The sequence below is a fragment of the Bos indicus genome, chromosome 21 (assembly GCF_029378745.1).
Source record: "Bos indicus isolate NIAB-ARS_2022 breed Sahiwal x Tharparkar chromosome 21, NIAB-ARS_B.indTharparkar_mat_pri_1.0, whole genome shotgun sequence".
NCBI lineage: Eukaryota > Metazoa > Chordata > Mammalia > Artiodactyla > Bovidae > Bos > Bos indicus.
In genome coordinates this window covers 69,572,607-69,587,557 of record NC_091780.1, presented here as the reverse complement: position 1 = coordinate 69,587,557, position 14,951 = coordinate 69,572,607, and the positions used below count along the sequence as shown (strand labels likewise).

The 14,951-nt window shown below is 47.8% G+C and overlaps 1 pseudogene; it reads left to right on the top strand.

The window, feature by feature from the left end:
• The first annotated feature begins 632 nt into the window (after positions 1 to 632).
• Positions 633 to 13,171, top strand: LOC139178332 (large ribosomal subunit protein uL11-like; annotated as a pseudogene).
• Positions 13,172 to 14,951: the final 1,780 nt, after the last annotated feature.

The following is a 14,951-nucleotide window of genomic DNA, read 5'->3' as shown; positions in this document are numbered from 1 at the left end:
GGTTCAGATCATGAACGCCTTACTGCGAAATTCAGACTTAAATTGAAGAAAGTAAGGAAAATCACTAGACCATTCAGGTATGACCTAAATCAAATCCCTTATGATTATACAGTGGAAGTGATGAATAGAGTCAAGGGATTGGATCTGGAGGACAGAGGGCCTGAAGAACTATGGAAAGAGGGTTGTAACACTGTACAGGAGTCAGTGACAAAAAGCATCCCAAAGAAAAAGAAATGCTAGAAGGCAAAGTGGTTGCCTGGGGAGCCTTTACAAATAGCTAAGGAAAGAAGAGTGTTGAAAAGCCAGGGAGAAATGGATATACCCAACTGAATGCAGTTACAGAGAACAGCAGGGAGAAAGAAGGCCTTCTTCAGTGATCAGCGCAAAGAAGTAGAGGAAAACAATAGAATGGGAAAGACTAGAGATCTCTTCAAGAAAATTGAAGATATCAAGGGAACGTTTCATGCAAGGATGGGCATGATAAAGGACAGAAAATGTATGGACCTAACAGAAACAGAAGATATTAAGAGGTGGCAAAAATACACAGAAGAGCTTTTGGCTCAGAGGAGGCAAAAGTACAACTTTCTTTGTCATCCCGAATCCGGGTTCTTCCGACACCAGCTGCCTCCTCCATGCCACCTAAGTTCAACCCCAATGAGATCAAAGTCGCATGCCTGAGGTGCGCTGGTGGGGAAGTTGGTGCCACATCTGCCCTGATCCCCAAGATTGGCCCCTGGGTCTGTCTCCAAAAAAGGTAGGTGATAACATCACCAGAACAGCTGGTGATTGGAAGAGTCTGAGGATTACGGTGAAACTGATCAGAACAGACAGGCCTGGACTGAGGTGGTATCTTCTGCTTCTGCCCTGATCATCAAAGTCCTCAAGGAACCACCAAGAGATAGAAAGAAGCAGAAAACATTAAGCACAGTGGAAACATCACTTTTGATGAGATTGTCGACATTGCCTGGCAGGTGCAGCATTGATCTCTAGCTAGAGAACGCTCTAGCCCAGAGAACTCTCTGGAACCATTAAAAAGGTCCCAGGAAGTGCCCCATCTGCGGCTGCAATGTCGATGGCCGCCGCCCTCGTGGCATCATAGATGACATCGACAGTGACCAGCTAGTTAAGAACTGCAAGAGGAAAAGAAGAATAAAGGATTATTTGACAGCCAAAAAAAAAAAAAAGGAATACACAGAAGAACTGTACAAAAAATACCTTAATGAATAACCACAATGGTGTGTTATTCTGGGTGTCTGGCACCTAGAGCCAGACATCCTGAAGTGTGAAGTCAAGTGGGCCTTAGGAAAGAAAGTGAAAGTGAAGTCGCTCAGTCGTGTCCGACTCTTTACAGTCCCTGGTGGGACTGTAGCCCACCAGGCTCCTCCATCCATGAATTCTCCGGGCAAGAATACTGGAGTGGATTGCCATTTCCTTCTCCAGGGGATCTTCCCGACCAAGGGATCGAACCCAGGTCTCCCACATTCCAGGCAGACGCTTTAACCTCTGAGCCACCAGGGAAACCATAGGAAGCATCACTGCAGACAATGCTAGCGGGAGTGACCAAATTCCAGCTGGGCTATTTCAAGTCCTAAAAGATGATGCTCTTAAAGTGCTGCACTCAATATGCCAGCAGACTTGACACACTCAGCAGTGGCCACAGGACTGGAAAAGGCCAGCTTTCATTCCAATCCCAACGAGGGGCAAAGGCAAAGAAAGCTCAAACTACCGCACAGTCACGCTCGCTTCTCACGCTAGGAAGGTTATGCTCAAAATCCTTCGAGTTAGGGTTCAGTAGTACATGAACAGAGAACTTTCAGATATTCAAGCTGGATTTAGAAAAGACAGAGGATGTGGGGAGCAGAGGAGGAAAAAAGGCAGAGGGACCAGAGATCAAACTGCCAACATCTGTTGGATCATCCAAAAAGCAAGAGAGTTCCAGGAAAACATCTACTTCTGCTTCATTGACTATGCTAGAGCCTTTGACTGTGTGGATCACAACAAACTGGAAAACTCTGAAAATGACGGGAATACCAGACCACCTTACCTGCCTCCTGAGAGACCTGTATGCAGGTCAAGAAGTAACAGTTAGAACCAGGCATGGAACAACAGACTGGTTCAAAATTGGGAATGGAGTAGGACATGTTGTATATTTTCACCCTACTTATTTCACTTCTATGCAGAGTACATCATGCAAAATGCTGGGCTGGATCAATCTCAAGCTGGAATCCAGATTGCTGGGAGAAATATCAATAAACTCAGATACGCAGATGACACCACACTTATGGCAGAAAGAGAAGAGGAATTAAAGAGCCTCTTGATGAGGGTGAAAGAGGAGAATGAGAAAGCTGGCTGGAAACTCAACATTGAAAAAACTAAGACCCTGGCATCCGGTCCCATTCCTTCACAGCAAACAGATGGGGAAAAAGTGGAAAAATGGCACGTTTTATTTTCTTGGGCTCAAAACTCACTGTGGACGGTGACTGCAGCCATGAAGTTAAAAGACATTTGCTCCTTGGAAGGAAAGCTACGACAAACCTAGACGGCACATTAAAAAGCAGAGACATCAACTTGCCGACAAAGGTCCTTATAGTCAAAGCTACGGTTTTTCCGGTAGTCACGTATGGATGTGAGAGCTGGACCATAAAGAAGGCTGGCACTGAGGATTTATTTTGAACTGTGGTGTGGAGAAGACTCTTGAGAGCCCCTTGGTCAGCAAAGAGGTCCAGCCAGTCCATCCTAAAGTAAATCAACCCTGAATGTTCACTGGAAGGACTGATGCTGAAGCTGAAGCTCCAATACTTTATCCACCTGATGCAAAGAACTGACTCATTGGAAAAGACCCTGATGCTGGGAAACGTTGAAGGCAGGAGGAGAAGGGGACGACAGAGGATGAGATGGTTGGATGGCATCACCGACTCAATGGATATGAGTTTGAGCAGGCTCCAGGAAGGACAGGGAAACCTGGCGTGCTACAGTCCACGGGGTCGCAAAGAGTTCGACACGACTTAGCAATTAGACAACAACAGCGGTTTTTCAACTCAAGAAGCTGGAAGCGTCCCTCACTTTTTTCTTGGTTGGTTGATTGAGTCTGGGGCTCAGCGGTCACCCAGCAGTGGAGGTTGAAATGCTGGAAAGGCTGCGGTAGGATTCCAAAATAAGAACCAAGAACTTCTCGTCTCCTGACCGTGGTCCCAGGAAGACCTGCCCCCATCACCACAGGCCCAAGGGATACAGAGGAGGAACGTGCTGGCGTCCTGGGACCGGGGACCACCCAGGGGCTGTCGTCTTTGTGGGGAGGAGACAGGAGGATGCTGCTGTGGAAACGTGTGCCTTGACTGCAGGGAGGCTGACAGGCCAACTTTTCTAGAGGGTCAGGGTGAAGAAACAGGAAAAATAAACGGATCTGGAAACTAGAAGATGGTTAGGATTGAAGAATAACTCCAAGAGCTAATTTTGGAGGGACAAAAATCACGAAAAATAGAGAGATAATTGGAAAACCAAATCAAGAAGGGAGAAATTTTAAATATACAGAAGAACAATCATGAGGGAAATCATCACAGATGTAGAAAATTGTTTTTAAATACAAGATACAGTACTTTGATGCACACTAGTCAAATAAATAAAACCTGATTGAAACATGGTTTTTCTAAGGAAATATTATAATTAATAATGATAATAGATTTATTGAAACAGATCCCTGAAGAGATTTAAAAATCTAAGCACAGCAAGTAATGCAGAGCTAACCCTGGAAAAGTCATCAGGCCAAGACAATCTCCTAAGTGAAGAAGAATCCGCCTGCCAACGCAGGAGACATGGGTTCAATCGCTGGTCCAGGAATATCCCACGTGCCGCGGAGCAACGAAGCCAGTGAGCCGCAACTACCGAGCCTGTGCTCTGGAGCCCATGCTCCAAAACGAGAGAGCAGCCTCTTTTCTCACTGCTAGAGGAAAGCCACGAAGCACAGCCAAGACCCAGCACAGCCATAAGGAAATAAAGAAATACAAATTTTAAAAAGAATAATATTTTTTTTTAAAGCCAATACTATAATGTATTCCAGGATGTAGGAAACTGATGAATTTTCCCCATTTAAAAATATTCCTTCAATAACATGGACATCAAAACGCTAAAAATACAGCACAATAGTGTAAAATTACAGACTGATCTCATTAATATGGAGGTTAAAATATTAATCTTAGTGTACAGAATCAGAAAGCACATGAAAAGGCTCATACTCTAAGGCCAAGTGAGGTTTGCTAGTGGATGATTTGTTAACAGAAAATGTGTAATACAATTCATCATATTAATAAAGCAGAAGAGAGACATTGTGTTCATTTCATAGAGGCATTTGATAGGGTTTATCAGAGGTTTTCTTTTGTTGAAGTAAAATTTCCATTCAGGCAGGTAGACAGGTCTTTAAAATATTTTAAAGACTCCTAAACCCGAGGGACTTCCCTAGAGGTCAGTGGTTAAGACTCAGCACGTCCACGGCAAGGGGAGCGGGTTCGATCCCACCTGCCGAGCGGCAGGGCCCTAACACAAAAACAAACTAACAAAACCCAGCGTTACGCCCGCGAAGGCTCCACCGACCCTCCTGCGCGCTCAGGAGTGACTCGCCAACCGCACTCTTTGCCTTGTAGTTCCCACAAGGAAGGACGTCCCTGCATCGCATCCTCAGACCCCGCCCCCGCCACGCTTTGAGCGCTTCCCCATCCTCCCAGGCCCATCTCACACTCTCCTGAGCTGACAGGAATCAGCCATTTCCAGAAGAATCCTTGGTTCCTTTCAGTGACGAAGGATGAGTCAGTGCACAGATCTGAAGCAAACGGTTCAGTGAGTCTTGACAGGTGTAGGTATCCTGTAACCAATCCTAACAATCAGAGGATCAGGCTCTGGGGGATTTCCCTGGTGGTCCTGTGCTAAGACTCCATGCTTCCCATGCAGGGGGCTTAGGTTCCATCCCTGGAACTAGATCCCGCGTGCGGCAGCTAAGAGTTCACACGCTGCAACTAGGGATCCTGCTTGTCTCAACAAAAGTGGACGATCACAGGTACTTCAACTAAGACCAGGCACAGTCAAATAAAGAAAGAGTTCTGAAAAAGGGACATCAGGCCTTTCATCCACCCATAAAGTTACTCTGCCCCTTGAAGACTACTCCCACCTCCCAGGCACCCGCTGTGCTTATTTCTGTCATTTTGCTTGTTCTTCATTTGAATAGAATGATAAAGCAAACACATTTTTGTCTGGTATTTTTTCCCATTTGATCTAATATATTGGAGATTCATCCAGATTGCAGCATAGATCAGTTATTCATTCTCCTTTGCACCGAGGAGCATTTCCTGGTGTGACACTGTCACAATTTATCAGATCTCCTGTTGATCAGCAAATAGATTCTTTCCAGATTTCGGCTGCAGCGAACGAATCACGGTAATGATTCTTGTACAAGTTGCTTGAGGTCAGAGGTCTTCTTTTCTCTTGGAAAGGTATAAGAGTGGAATTGCTGGGTCCTGGGGTAGGTATGGCACCCCACTCCAGTACTCTTGCCTGGAAAACCCCATGGATGGAGGAGCCTGGTAGGCTGCAGTCCACGGGGTCGAGAAGAGTCTGACACGACTGAGCGACTTCACTTTCACTTTTCACTGTCATGCATTGGAGAAGGAAATGGCAACCCACTCCAGTGTTCTTGCCTGGAGAATCCCAGGGACGGCGGAGCCTGGTGGGCTGCCGTCTATGGGGTCGCACAGAGTCAGACACGACTGAAGCGACTTACCAGCAGCAGGGGTAGGTATAGAGCTGCAAAACTGTTTCACACAGTTGCACCATTTCACACTCTTGGCAGCCATGTGTGAGTGCTGTTTGCTCTGTAATTTCGCCAGCAGTTGGTGGTTCCATGTTAGTTAAATGGGCATGTAAGTGGTGTCTCACTGGGGTTTAAATCGCCGTTTCCGTATCTTCGGCTTTCAGGTGTTTGACTGTGAAGTGTCTAGATGTGGTTCTCTCGAGTTTGGGTACACGAAACTTTTTGCATCTGTACATTTATGTTTTCTACCAAATTTAGGGAATTTTCAGCCGTTGTTTCTTCAAAAATTTTTTTCTGCCCCATTTGTCTTTCCTCCTCACGTAGAACCCTAATTACACATGTATTCAACCTCTTGATATTGTCCCCGTGATCATTTCCGTAGTCTCTGATGATTTATTGATCTGTCTATACATGTATGATTGTCTTCTGTCTTCGGTTTTGCTTTGCTTTGTGCTCATCGAGCCTTTTCTGCAGTATCCATTCTCGTTGTTCAGTCGCTCAGTCGTGTCCGACTCTTTGCGACCTCACGGACTGCGGCATGGTAGGCTTCCCTGTCCTTCACCATCTCCTGGAGTTTGCCCAAGCGATATCCATTCTGCTGGTCAGCATATCCAGTGATTTTTTTTTCCATTTCAGATACTGTCTTATGGTTAGAAATTGCATTCAGTCCTTTTTTTTTTTTTGTATGTGTGTGTTTTTCTTTTTATCAGTGCTGTTTTTATAGTCTTCATTTCTCAGTTTAGATTTTCCTTTTGTCTCCTTATGCATTCATTTGCACCTTTAAATCTTTGGGCATATTTATAATGACTGTTTTGTAAATGTTCTGCTCTGCAAAATTTGGTCACCTGAGGATCTGGTTCTAGGGATGGGTCATGCTTTCAAGCTTCCTCTCATATCTAGTAATTGTTTCTTATATGTAGACATTGTGATTGTTGGATGAAAAAGAGTATACACAATGTCTTCTTTTAAAAGATGCTGCTTTGTTCTGGAATGCTGCTAAAATCCTAGCAGGTCGTGTGGTCATGTCTGGCTGGTGGGAGGCTGTGGAAGGCTGGGTCTATTTCAGGCTTGTTCTTAGTCCTAGGTTTGGCTTTTATTCTGGAATGTGGTTTGTATTCCTAAACCATGGCCTTTCTGGGGTTTTGCTTCGTCACCCGAGGTGCCCACTGAGGCTTCTCCGCTCGAGCTGGGTGGGAACTGCAGCGTCACACAGCTCTGCACCTTGCCTGGTTTCTCCGTCTCCGCTCCACAGTAGCCACTTCTGCCGGGCTTTGTGGAAGACCTCCCTGCACGCATGCAGCCTGGCTCCAGCCGGGATCTGACAGCCCCACGCAGGTTTGCTGTGGTTTTATGACTTGTGGTAAGAAATGCACGTTTAATGTTTGTCCCTGTTGCTGACACAGAGCTCCTGAAGCTTTTGGAACTTCCTGTGATGACAGCAGTAAATGTGTCTTTTGTTATTTTAATGGATGATGTTGGAAACCACTTAAGGATGGCATCTGGTTGCCAGAGGAGCCAACCATGTGATTAGAGGGTCGGAACTGTCAGTCCCAATACCTGAAGTCTGAGGAGGGGAGAGAGGCTGAATCAGTGACCAATGGCCAGTGATATGAAGCCTCCATAAGATCCCAATGGACAGGGTTTGGGAAGCTTCCAGACTGGTGAACCAGATGCATACATTTGCTGCTGGGTGAGGCCCCAAACTCCACTGGGACAAAAGCTACTGTGTATGGGACCTCGCCCTAGCATTTCTTCATCCGCCTTTTGATTGCATCTTTAAATATCCTTTGTAATAAACTGGTGATCTAGTAAGTAAACTGGTTTTCTGAGTTCTGTGAGCTGTCCTTGCATATTAATCGAGCTCACGGTGGGGGGCCCTGGGAAGCTCCCACCTACACAAAGTCGGACAGAAGCACAGGGGACAACCTGGACTTGAACTGGGGTCTGAAGTGGGGCAGTCTTGTGGGACCGAGACCTTCTCCTGTGGCTCTGATGCTACTCCCAGGTCAATAACGTTGGAATTGAGATGAATTGTTAGACCTCCCGGCAGCTGGTGTGGGAAACTCCCCCACGTGGGGATGGGTGTCAGGCCTGTGCTTCTGCGCCCTCATGACACACAGTTCCCTCCTGCTTGGCGCTGACCCCTGCCAGCTGCAGCCCCTCCAGCCCCCCAGGAACCCCTCATCTCTGCCTCCTCGGCCAGTAAGACCTCTGCTTTGGCTTCAGCTCTCGCGACCCTGGAAGGGAAACCTGAGGTACAACAGGGGAAAACAAGGGCTCGTTTCCTGGCTCTCTCCCTGCTCCGGAGCGTTTCAGTCCTGCGTCACCTGTCGCTCAGTCGCCTCGTACATTTGCCTGATGTTACGGTTATTTACGGCAGGAGGTAAGTATAGCTAGTTACAATGTCCTGCCTGCAACTGACACGCATTCTTTTTTGTTTCTCCTTTGGCTGCGCCACGCAGCACGTGGGATCTTAGTTCCCCGACCAGGGGCTGACCTGAGCCTTCTGCGTCGGAAGCTCGGAGTCTTAACCGCTGGACCACCAGGGAAGTCCCTCAACGTGCATTCTTGGTCAAATTTTCTTGTATAAATGCCATAAATTTACACAAGCCCCCAAGCTATCCCCATGTCAAATGGGGGAGATACTAAAATCATACCTATTAGAGTAAAAACTCAGGATGTCTTCTGATATCACTGTAACTTAATATTTTTGCAACTGGAGAAGAGAAAAATGAGACATAACAATAGTAATGTTATTAGGAGGAATAGGAGGAATTCTTATTCAATAGTCAATAGGAGGAAATGTCGTGACAATAGGAGTAATGTAATGCCAGTTTTTTTTGCAGCTGATATGATTAAATCTCTGGAAAAACCCAAGTGGATCAATTTAAATTCTATTACAAACAGTATTTCAGGACTGTCTGGGACAGAAAGAACATGCTGTCATCATTAGCCTTCGTCTATACGGAAAAGGGCTTCCCTAGTGGCTCAGACAGTAAAGAATCTGCCTCCAAAGCGGGAGACCTGGGTTCGATCCCTGGGTGGGGAAGATCCCCTGGAGGAGAGCATGGCAATGCCCTCCAGTATTCTTGCCTGGAGAATCCCCATGGACAGAGGATCCTGGCAGGCTACAGTCCATGGGGTCGGAAAGAGTCAGGCAAGACTGAACGACTAAGCACAGAGCATACAAAAACCAGCTTGTTAGCAAGAGATAAAAAAGAAAAGATCCCTTTGACCATCGCACCAGAAGCTGAAATACCCAGGAGTAAACCTAATGAGAAACACGTAAGATCCAAAAAAGAAAACAAAAATCCCGCTGAGGGACACACACAGACTTGATGCAGGCGGGGCAGGCCTCGCCCAGGATCCGCAGATTCACGGTCATAAAGAGGACTCTCTCTGCTCCTAGGAACCTGTCCTACAGAGCTGATCTCACTTATGTGAAGATGAAGCATCTCACACATGTGAGATGAAGCACACGCAGGGTTATCCGTTACAGCACTGCCTGCCATAGAAAAAGACTGGGAGCATCCCAAAAGGCCACTGGGGCTGGTTCAACATACCGTGGCGTGTATGCAGCAAGGCGATGTCCCACCGCCAGCTCTCCAGGCCCAGAGGAAGGACGATCGCCAAGGTTGATGGCTGCGTGAAAGGATCAAGGTGCTGAGGGTGTGGCGCTGGCCGCCGGGAGACGTGCGTCTGGTTTGTACACTAGGGGTGGCTCGGCTCTCAGGAAAATCAATCCTGACAGTGTGATGCCAGCAAGCAGGCATTTCTTTCTCTCTCAAGGCCCCGAGGAAGTGGTCCCCACCCTGGCTCGCTGCCCAGCGCAGGCCTCCTCTGTCCGCCCTGCTCTCTGGAGCAGCCTTGGTGGCTCGTAGTCAAAGACGGCCGCCTCGTCTCCAGCCCACACGGTGGTGCCCAAGTCAAGAAGAAAGGAGGCGGGGAAGAGGCAACGAGGGCCCCACAGGTCCCACGTTCTCGGAAGAGCAAATGTTGGGACTTCTCTGACGGGCCAGTGGCTGAGACTCTGAGCTCCCGATCCAGGGGGCATGGGTTCAGTCCCCGATCAGCGAAGTAGATCCCACATGCTGCAAACAGAGTTTGTGTGAGGCAACTAAAGATCTCACGTGTCTCAACTAAAAGATTCCCTCATGCTGCAACTAACACGTCTTTATTTAAAAAAGTAAACTATTTGTAAAAGAAAAGAAAAGCCGGTGTTTGTCTCAGCCTTCCTCTCAGCAGGCATGGCTTGTAACTCGTGGGTCAGAACTGAGTTCATGGCTGCTCCTGGCTGCAAGGGAGGCAGGGAAATTATGTATTTAACCAACTGTGAGGCCCTGACAACAGAGAAAGGGGAAGGATGAAAGCCAAGAGGGGGGTGGCCTGCGTCACCTACCATACTGGCCATACTTAGAATGTCTTCAAAAGGACACACAAAAAATTGGAAATTCTAGTGGACTCTGGAAAGGAAATAGAATGTCTGGAAGGTGTGCGTGTAGAGGGAGGGGCTTTATTCTCTTCTGTGAATTTAATACTCTGTGTATTTACTACCTGCAAAATAAATAAATGAAATATAATTTTCAAAAGTCACCAATAACAAAAGTACAGCTTTAAAAATGCAATATTCAGAAACTTTTAAAAGTGTTTTAAAATAACATTTCTATTAAAGAGAAATTCATAAGATTCAATTACAAAATACTTAGAATTTAATAGTAATGGAAACTCTGCATGTTAAAATTTGTGAGACACATTTAAAACAGTATTAGAGACAACTGTATACCTTTGACTATGTTTACCTGAGAATAAGAAAGACTGAAAAAAAATCAGTTAAGTCAAGGATCTCTAAAAATAGCACAGAGTAAGTCCAAAGAAATAAAGAAGGAAAGAAATAGTAAAAACATAAAGCAAGAGAGAACAACAACAAAAAGTAGAAATGACGACAAAATCAAAGTTGTCTCTCTATTTAAAAAACAAATGTTCTGGTATTTCCCTAATAACAATGGCTGTTTCTTGATGGAAGATCTAAGATGACAAGGGAGCTCTTCTTTGAGCTTATTCTCCTTGGCTAAAATTAGGATAGGCACGTAATAACTTTATAATAAACGTAACCAAATTTCTTTCTTCAAAAAAAAGAAGAACCCAAATGTTTCTTTCTACATTTATTTGGCTGCATCAGTTCTTGCTCGTTACACGCAGGATCCTCGATCTTTGCTACGGCTTGCGGAATCTTCAGCTGCAACATGCAAACTCCTAGTCAGGTCACGTAGGACCCAGTTCCCTCACCAGGGACAGAGCCCAGGCTCCTGTGTTGGGAGCGCAGAGTCCTAGTCCCTGGATCAGCAGGGAAGTCCCCAAGTTGACTCTCTAAATAGTTTATTTCAAGAGTGATTAAAGAGGGGGAGGAGAGGTATAAAAAGATATAAGACAAAGGGGGTAAAAACTCTTGCCATATTCTAAACGTAGGAGACGATTTTTTTAAAAGTATACACCAAGAAGTTTGGATCTTTCCTGGTGGCTCAGCTGGTAAAGAATCTGCCTGCAATGCAGGAGACCTGGGTTCGATCCCTGGGTTGGGAAGATCCCCTGGAGAAGAGAAAGGCTACCCACTCCAGTATTCTGGCCCGGAGAATTCCATGGACTCCACGGGGTCACAAAGAGCTGGACATGACTGAACGACTTTCACTTTCAAAAAGTTTGAAAATCTAGGTAAAATGCACAGATGCATAGAGAATTGAAAATACTGAAACTCAAACAAGGAGGAAGAGAAAACCACAGGAGATTAACAATTGTTTAAAAAATTAAAATAGTAACCAAACCTCTCTCCCAGTATACACACACACACTGCCCAAACACACACACACGCACACAGACTTCCCAAAGCTCCTAACCCAGCTGTTACCACAAACAGATCTAACAGAGCTTCAGAGAACAGATAACCCATGCGATGTGTAAGTCGTTCCAGAAAAAGAGAAATGGAGGAAAAGCTGCCCACCCCAGTTTATGAAGCTAGTACAGAGACTGGGGCTTCCCTGGTTGCTCAGTGGTAAAGAATCTGCCTGCCATGCATGAGACGTGGATTCGATCCCTGGGTCGAGAAGATCTCCTGGAGAAGGAAACGGCAACCCGCCCCAGTATTCTTGCCTGGAGACTCCCATGGACAGAGGAGCCCGGCGGGTCACAAAGAGTCGGACTTGACTGACTAAATAACAATATAGGGATTTTTTTAAAAAGCACAAGATAAGTAAATTCTAAACCAGTTTTATCTATGATCATGAATTTTTTAAATCTTAAAGTGTTAGCTAACTAAAATCCAATCACAAGTTGCATTCACATAAGGTTTCTCTCAGTAATAGAAGCATAGTTCCAATCAGAGATTTTAACACAGCAATTTGCCAGGTTAAAGAAGAAAAGAACGATAATCATTACATTGATGCAGAGTAAAGCATTTGACAGTTTGATAAAAATTGACATGATTTACAGAAAAAAAAAAAAAGAAAAGAAACTTAGGAAACAGAAGCTAAAGCGACTTTTCCCAACAAATAATGACTATTTCCCTGAAATCTGTGGCAAGTTTAACGGAGACAATTTGCATGCATTCCCTTTGGGCTGGGAATAATATAAAAATGTTCATTCTCACAGCTTCTGTTCAGTATTATTCTGGAAGCCCTGGCCAGTGCATAAGACAAGAAAAAGAAATCATTAGTTTAGGAATTATTAATAGATGAAGACAGATGTATTGGTTTGGCCAAAAAGTTGGTTCAGGTTTTTCCATAACATCTTCAGAAAAATTCAAACAAACTTTTCGGCCAACTCAATATCATAATGTCTTTTCAAATAACATGTTAACATTCACTGAAATGCCAAAATAACCAAGGATTAACTATCAGAACTAATTAGAGTTTAACAGAGCTGCCCCAAACAAAAGTTAACAGTGTTCCTTTAAATCACTAAAAAGTACATAGATGACCGGACAGATGTTATTTTAAAAAAAGAACAAATGTTCAGGAATTAATCTTGGAATCCGCAAGTTCTTTATTGGGGTGGGGGTGGGGGAAACCCTGGAATCACTTCCCAGCCTCAACAGAGAGCCGGAACCGCTGACACCTTCCTGCCTGCTTGTGGGGCCACGTCGATACACCCAGGCTGCCGGTTCTGGTGCCCAAATTTCTGTGGGTTTGGAGACCCGCAGGAGGCTCTGAGCAGTAGGGTGGGTCTCCACTCTGAAGGCATCATGCCCAACCACCCCCCCGCCCCCCGCCATGCTGGGCTCTGCAGCTCCTGGGACAGGACGCCCTGGCCTTCCGCCCCCTGCAGTTGGTCACAGGTCAGTGGGCCGTGTTCGCGTTCTCTGCTCGGCCCTCCATGGCCTGAGCTCCTGAGAGAGACATCGGGGTGGTGACCGGGCCTGCCTGGCTCTTCCCAGACCGTCAGCCAGGAATGCCAGGGCGTGCCGGTGCATGCCCGTCCGCCGTCTGGCGCAGCTGAGCTGCTTCATGCTTGCGTGTGTGCACGCATGTGTGTTGGGGATGGGGCCTGGGCCTGGACCCTGATGAGATCTGGAGTCAGCTCCTCCCCGAGCCTGGAGCTTCCAGGGAGTGTTGGAGGGGGCGGGCCAGGGGATGTCCCCACTGCTCAGCCACGTGGACCCTGAGCTGGCTGTGTGACCCCGAGCCAGTCACCCGAACTCTCTGGGATGTGAGTCCAGCCAGGGGCGCTGGCCTTGGCTGGGGGTCTCACTCTGCAGACCCTTTAGTGAGGGTTTTCTCTGCCACAGTTGGGAACAGAGGCCTGAATGGGGCTCAGGGGTGAGATATGAAGAGGTGTGGGGCCCTGGCAAGGCCAGAGAGGCTAGGACTGGGGGCAGGGAAGAGGTGGGGGGCTGTGGGCAGAGCTTGCCAGGCCGTGTGAGCCTGGTGGGAAGGAACAGCAGCAGGACAGCAGAAACGGCCACATTTGAGGGCTTGCCTCTCTGAGCTTCTACGATTGGACCCCGACATCTTCACATCCTACCCCTGAGTGGTGAGCCCCCGCATCCCTCAGCATGGGGGATGCGAGCGTAGGCAAACAGCTGGGCAGGGGCTGACCTGGGGCGTGGGTTTGTTGCTGTGAGCCACAGCAGACTGTACAGCAGGGATGGGCTCCCCAGATGTGTGCTTGAGAGAGCAGCTGGGACCTGAGCCGGGGCAGGACGGGGGCAGGTGAGGGCGGACTGCCCGAGGGCGCTGGAGTGGACGGAGGCTTAGGAGCCTGGACTGAGGTGGGAGGGACAGGAAGGGATGCCTCTCCCCATGTTCCAGCCAGAGCAGCCAGGGGAGGGGTGTCTCTGAAGGAGGTGTGGGGGTCAGGGAGGGCCCCGAGGCCAGCAGACACCCCTGCTCAGAAGGAGTCTGGGCTGGGGGCTGAGGGCGGGGTCATCTGCGCGGGGGTGCTCCTGAGGGCCGCCCAGGAGGGGCTGTCAGGTCCCTGGGCAAGGGGGGGTGGGGGGAGGTCGGGGGTCGCGGCGGAAGCCCTGCGGGCACTGCCAGGGGCTGGGCAGCGGCACAAGCAGCAGGAGCCCTTACTTCTAGAAGCTTGTCTTCAAGATGCAAATGCAGCAGTGACGGATGGACAGTGACGCTGCACACAGAACCATCTCTGCCAGAAATCTGGAAACCACTTAATTAATTTCCAACATTAGGGGGCTTATTACATAAATGTTGGCCCAGCCCAAGATGGATTATTCTACAACTCTGTGCATTGAGCTTTCAAGGTATCTGCTGGCGTGATCTTTCCATAGTTTGCATCTGATCTCGTCGCTCCCCAGCTCCAGCGCGCCCCACCCACCGCAACTGCTGGCGTTCACCCCTCTGCCCGGTGGACAGCGGTAGGTCTTTCTCATGGGTGCACCTTCACTTCCGTGGGGCCTTCGCCTGCACTTCTCAGGACTCCCCTGGACTCCCCTGCCCTGTGGGCACTCCGGGCCCCTCTCTCCTCTCCCAGCTCACCACCAGCTCAGGCTCTCTTAGCTCCTCCTCTGTCACCCCCTCCCTCTGGACCCCCTGGATGTGTTCCGTGTCCAGCCTGGGTGGGGGGAGTCAGGGCAGGTGGGCTGAGCACATGGGAGCAGGGAGAGACCCGGGCGCCTGCGGGAGGCAGGCTTGCAGCCCAGTGA